The sequence below is a fragment of the Protopterus annectens genome, chromosome 5.part0 (genome assembly GCF_019279795.1).
Source record: "Protopterus annectens isolate FY-2018-M chromosome 5.part0, PAN1.0, whole genome shotgun sequence".
Taxonomy (NCBI): domain Eukaryota; kingdom Metazoa; phylum Chordata; order Ceratodontiformes; family Protopteridae; genus Protopterus; species Protopterus annectens.
This window is the reverse complement of record NC_056735.1, coordinates 1784796858-1784802857: the sequence shown is the minus strand read 5'-3', so window position 1 is coordinate 1784802857 and position 6000 is coordinate 1784796858. Positions and strand designations below refer to the sequence as shown.

At 41.5% G+C, this 6000-nt stretch overlaps 1 protein-coding gene across 4 annotated transcripts in view; it reads left to right on the top strand.

The window, feature by feature from the left end:
* Nucleotides 1–6000, top strand: part of ESD (esterase D) — a 678542-nt gene that overhangs the window by 457437 nt on the left and 215105 nt on the right. The window lies entirely within an intron of this gene.

Sequence of the window (6000 nt, the reverse complement as noted above, 5' to 3'; positions counted from 1 at the left end):
ATAGAGAAATTGACAGCAGTAAAGAAAGAAGAGTAAGGAAGTGTAAGGTATGAATAGGTACTTGTTCACATTTAGGGATGTAGTTTCACATGGTGGTGAGCAGCAGTAGAGCCCAGCTTTTGGCTAGGAAGTCTTAAAGTGTGATTTTGTAGTATGGGCAGGGAGGTGGGGGTATTGACCAGATGGATACAGGTAAAGAGTTCTCTGCCTTAAAAAACATGGTATGAGTGTAGACAGTGGCCTACAGATTTGATAGGTTTGTGCACAGGCAGGAGTTTTTGATCATTTGATCATAATGACAGACAAGGAACATGGTTGTATAGAATGTTTAGTGTAGAACAAGCAGATGGATGTTAGATAATTTTATAGGTGGCAAGAAGCTGTGTATATGTTAGTTGATGGGGTAGTTCAACCAATTTAGGCTTTTTAGTGCTCTACAGTGGTGGGTTCTGAAAAAGGTATTGCTACAAGTGTAGCAACTTTGTTGTAGCGTTGCTCAAGTTTTGATTTTTCTGATGCTTGGAGGTTAGTAAGGATGGAAACTCCATAAAGTAGTGTGGGGAGGAGATAAGTACTAGCAAGTATAGTTTTAGTTGCTTTGGTGAGAGAGTTTTTGGCTCTGTAAAGCATCCCTAGTTTTTGATTTTTTCTTTTTGCAGTTTTGTATATGCAGGTCGAATTTAAGATTATCATCCACTATCACCTCTAATAATTTGCTGTGAGAAGTGACTTCATTGGTTGCAATATAAAGAGGGGGCTTTTTAAAATGTGCTTTTTTCATGATAGAGGGATTTGATTTATTTATTTAACATTTGTTTACCAAGAAAGTCCGACTGGGACAGAGCCCATTTTCAGTGGAGACCCATGGAGAAACGCTCTAGATGCATGTATTTGGAATGTGGGTAGAAACTGGAGCACCCTGAGGAAACCCAGGCAAACATAAGGAGGACATGCAAACTCCGCACAGAAGGCACCCCAGCTGAGAATCAAACCAGAGAACCTCTTGTGAGGCAACAGTGCTAACCGCTGCCCCACTGCACCACCTTTGGGGGTGACGAAATTAGTAGTTTGTTTTTTAGGGTTGAGCATGGGTTGTCAGTCACAAAGCCATGTTTTGGTGTCTGTTAAAGCTTCCCAAGTAATTTTTTGTATGCGTGTGGTGTAGTCAGATAGGCATGCGAGTGGATTCGTCTGCATACTGTATTAGGGAGGCCTGTTTGGATGTGTGGAGGGGACCAAGGATAGAGCCTTGTGGTACACCAGTGGTGACTGAGAGGAATGAGAGGGTGGAGTGCCATTTTACTGATGGCGACCTATTAGATAGGTATCTTTTGAACCATAGAAGGGTGGACTGAGAGACGTGATGATGACATTTGAAGTAAAAGTTTGCTGTGAAACTGTATTGAAGGTTTTAGACAAGTCTAGACATAAGAAGGGGACTTCATTTGCAGGAATCTGTAGCTTTGACAGGGTCTGCATAAGTTAGAAGTGCAGTGTTAGTACTGTGGGAAGTACAGAATCCATTTTGTGTGGGAGATAGGAGATGTCTTTCTATGTCACTGTTGCAGTATTCTTAACCTTTGGGCTATCCTTGGGAGGAGATCCCCATGTCTGTCCAGTATTCCAAAGCCTTTAGCTCGTGTATGTGCCGTTCATTAAATGTATGTGTCCTGCATAGTACTTGGGACATAAAGGTGATGTACAGATGCAGTTACTATCGCTCATCAGTCTTTTCTTCCTTTGCTGTGCTGAATACCCAGCTGTGAGATAAGTGCCCTGTTGGGATCTTTTTTTTTTTTCTTTTTACGGTTGGTCTTGTTTTCCTTTGATTACCTGGAGTTCATGTCACACAAGAAGTAAATGTCAGTGTGGGAGGCAGATTCCCCTTAAGGATCATCACGAACAGTGTCTCTATTGTTTTGGGGCTTCCCACAACCATACCTCTTGTAGTGTTTATAAGACATCTGTGTACAAGACTATTTGAAGCCGGTTGTCTTCCCTGGCCATCTATCTCGGGAACCAGAGGCTTAACAGTTGGCCGAGGGTAGCATGATGGAATCTATTTAACCCTAAGGTTCTTCTGTTAAGTAAGAAGTCCAAGAAATCTTGACTGGATTCTTTAGCTGTCCAGCCTCCACCAGACGTCTTTCTAAAAGCAGGTGATAGCTCTGTAGACTGTCAGGTGTCAGCTTTGGATTCTTCTGCCATAACCCTGTCAGAGGTCAGCATAGATCCTTCTTTTCACACATCCTCTGAGGCTTTGCGGGCATCTGCTCTGGACATTGAAGAAACCGTGACTAATTATCTCTGAGGGCTCTAGAGGAATTCTGCAGATTCTGATCAGGGAAGAGTCCAGGTGCTCTTATTGAATCCTGTCAGGGTTTGGATCCTTTGGTGTTTTAAGGCTGACGTCCCTACCAAGAAAAAAGCAGAAGACTAAATGTTCTTCGGTACGTCCTGGAATGGCAGGGGTTTAATCGGGACCCATTTAATGATTTAATGGCCCTGGAACTTTCCCAAGAGGTTTCAATAGTCCAGCAGAAGATTCAGCTGAACTCCCCAAATATCTTGCTAGTGACTCCCCTTTTGGCCAAGATAGTATTAGTTCCTCTTTTTAATGCACCTAGCCAGGAGCAATCGCCACAAGTTATCTGACCAGTTAGATCTCCTCATACAGGCCAAGGGGTCACTCATCCATCCTCACTTGTCTGCTCTTCAACTGACTCTGTGAGTGGTAGGGTTTTGATCCCTTTTCGGCACCTATTTTCTGAGGATATGCACAGAGTTTTATAGGAGGCAAGAAGACCTGCAACTAGAAAGTCTTGTATGTCCAGGTGGAAAAGATTTTTGGTCTGCTGCCATGCTGATAGACAAGACTCTCTTTCAGTGGGGGTCTCTCTAGTACTCTCCTATTTGAGTTACTCCAGTCTAGCTTGGCCTATTTGTCAGCTGTTTCTGCCTGCCTGCCTTTGAATCCTCCTTTAGCATCTCATTTTGAGGTCAAACAGTTTCTTAAAGGAGTCCTGTATCTTGGGCCCCCAAGGAAGCCTATTCCCCTCACTGGGGCCTTAATTTTGTTTTGGAAAAATTGACCCAGGCTCCTTTTTGAGCCTGCAGCTTCAGCTTCTCTGCAGCACTGTGCCTGTCTTCTTGCTTGCTGTTACTTCTGCTCTGAGGGGTTTTGAGCTTCACACCCTTATGGCCATTTATCCTTTTTTGTTTTTTCACAGAGACAAGGTCTCTTTGGACTAATCCTTTGATGCCCAAGGTTGTTAATGAGTTGCTCTTAATCAGGCAGTACAACTCACTTCCCTTTTTCCTTCTCCATACTCTGCTAGTGAGAGGGTTCTGCATACCTTGTGTTTGCAAAGACAGCTCTGGTATTATTCTTAGTCTGACCAGCTTTTTATTTTTTTTCATCCCAGGACTTTGGGTTTAGCTGTTTCAAAGCAAAGCATCTCTTCCTTGATATCGAAGGCCATTTCCTTTTGTTATGTTCATGGCAAGTGTCTGTCTACTTCATTTAGAGCTCATTCCACTAGGGCTGTTGCTTTTTCTGGTGACTTTTTCTTCAAGTTTGGACATCAGTTTCATCCTTGAAGCTGCTACTTTGGTCTACATTGCATACCTTTATTAAGTATTATAAACTAGACGTTGTTTCTAGAGCCAGAGCAGGTTTTGCTAGGGCCATCTTACGTGGTTTTGTTGAGGGCTGTTCCCAACTTTCCACCTCTCACTCCTTTTCTTGAGCTTTTGTACTCTCCCTAAGATTAAGAATACTGCAGAAGTGATATCGAAGGACATAGTACAGCTGTGTGAAATCTTACCATAACAGTAGATGTCCTTCCCTTCACTGTTGCAGTATTCAGTCCATCCCTCCATCCCCATTTTTCTTTTAGGTTTTGATTTATTTACCCTCCTGGACGAGTGTCCCATTTTTCCTTCTGCACTGTCTCCACTTGGATGTGCATAGCTGCCTTTTTGTCCTAGACTATCTGCTGGGGCAATTCAGTATTGGGTAACTGTGTCTGTATGTCACCTTGTTATGCCCTAAATCTGTGTGAGGAGCATACATGAGACATACAGCACATGCAAGATCTAAAGGCTTTGGTATACTGGCCAGACATTGGGCTTTCCTTGGCAGGACGTCCCTAAAGTTAAGAATACTGCAATGGTGAAAAGGACATCTACTGTTATGGTATGATTTTACACAATTGTACTTTCTTCTTGCAGGAGATAGTTTAGCAGTTGTTTTTGAATACATTTTTCAAGTATTTGGTGTGGGGGGGGGAGTAGGATTGCTATAGATCTAAAATTAGTAATGTCAGTTGAAGTTCCGCCTCTGTGCAGAGGGGTAATGTCAGTTCAGAGAGAGGGAACGTGTGATTCCTGGATTGACCTATTTATAAGGATTGAGACAGGATAGCCAATGCTCTTGGCTGTTCTTTTAAGGTACTTGCTTGAAAGGTCTTCAGCTGACGTAGAGCATGGTTTTGATTTTGTTTGAGTAGTTTTATATGGGATGTGGAACAGATTTGAAGGTAAGGGGATGTGGTGATGTGTGGCTGTTGGGCAGGGTTAAGATTAGATGTTGGGGAATCCTTGGTTAGAAAATATAGTATCTATGAAATAAGAGTTGAATTTTATTGCAGTTTCTAGTGGCGAGTTGTGGGAAAGGGGTTAGGATTTAATTTTTGGACGGAATGCAGGATTTCTTTAATTGCTGTCTAGAATTTTTTTGAGTTGTGTTTATTCTGAAAGTTTATTGTATAGTTTTTGTTTTCATTTATTTGCTTTTAGGATAGTTGCGAAGCATTTCAAGATGTTGTGTTTTTACATTCTTGCCGCTCTTTCCATGCTTTCTCAGTTCTGCATAAGCATTCTGCTCTTTTTGGGTAGCCAGTTTGTTTTTAGTCCCTTCCTTGTAGGAGGTTCAAGGCTATTCAGAATATTCAGGAAAGTTGTATTGAATCCATTTACAGCATAATCTAAGGGGAGGACTATTAGGGTTCCTGTTAATAGATGATTAGGGTAGTAATGAACATGTCTCCTTGAAACTTGGAAAGGTTGTAATGTTTTATAAACATGCTGTTTAGGTGGATGTGTGAAGTGTTTGGTTGTACAGATTGAGAGGTGATCATTGAGAGAGTCTGATATTCTACCTGTGGTGGTATCTGATAAGTAGGATCCAGTTTAACGGGGAATTTGATGTCTTCTTGTGTGTGAGGCTATTAATTATTTGTGTGAAACCATATAAGTTCATGCTATAGATGTAGGGTAGTTTGTCCAACCAACTGACATTCACATCACCTTGCTGTATTTTTTCTTCTGGAATTTTTATTGTTATGGTTATCCAATATAGTATATCTTCCAGTATAGCTGTATTGTTGCCAGGAGCGATGTAAAGGACAGTAATACACATTTGTCTATAATTGTTTATTTTTAGGAAAGTAGTAAGAAGGTCTGCTGAATTATTTGTGTGTATGTAATGTCTGTATTAGAGGGAATGTGTGTTTGGGGAGGTGGTGGTTTTGTTGACTGCAGGTAGTCGGTCTAGTGAGCGTCTCTCAGGATTGAATTTGTATTTGTGCGTGTTGATGGGAGTTGCACCAGGCTTTCATTTTTTTGTTCACTAGAGACTGTGGCAGTTGTTAGTTCTGCAATAGTAGGCTTAATTTGGAAGTACACACTGTAGCACAACCTGGTGGCTTTATCTGGTTTGTGTCTACTTGAATCATGTACTTTCTAAGGCATCTAGCATTGCATTAGAGACTCTATAAGATCTATGCACTTGTTCAAGAAGGGCCTGCACTTCCATTAATAAGAAACAAAAGCATGGGTGATCTAATCCCTTGAGATGCTGTTTCTGCTACCGCTGTGGAAGTTACATTGGTGGTGGTGGAGAAATCTGAAATATGAAGCGCAGTGTGTTTAACTTCTAATATTGGTATTGTGAAACTCCCCACAACAAATTGTTTTACTACTTAGATATAGTTTGTT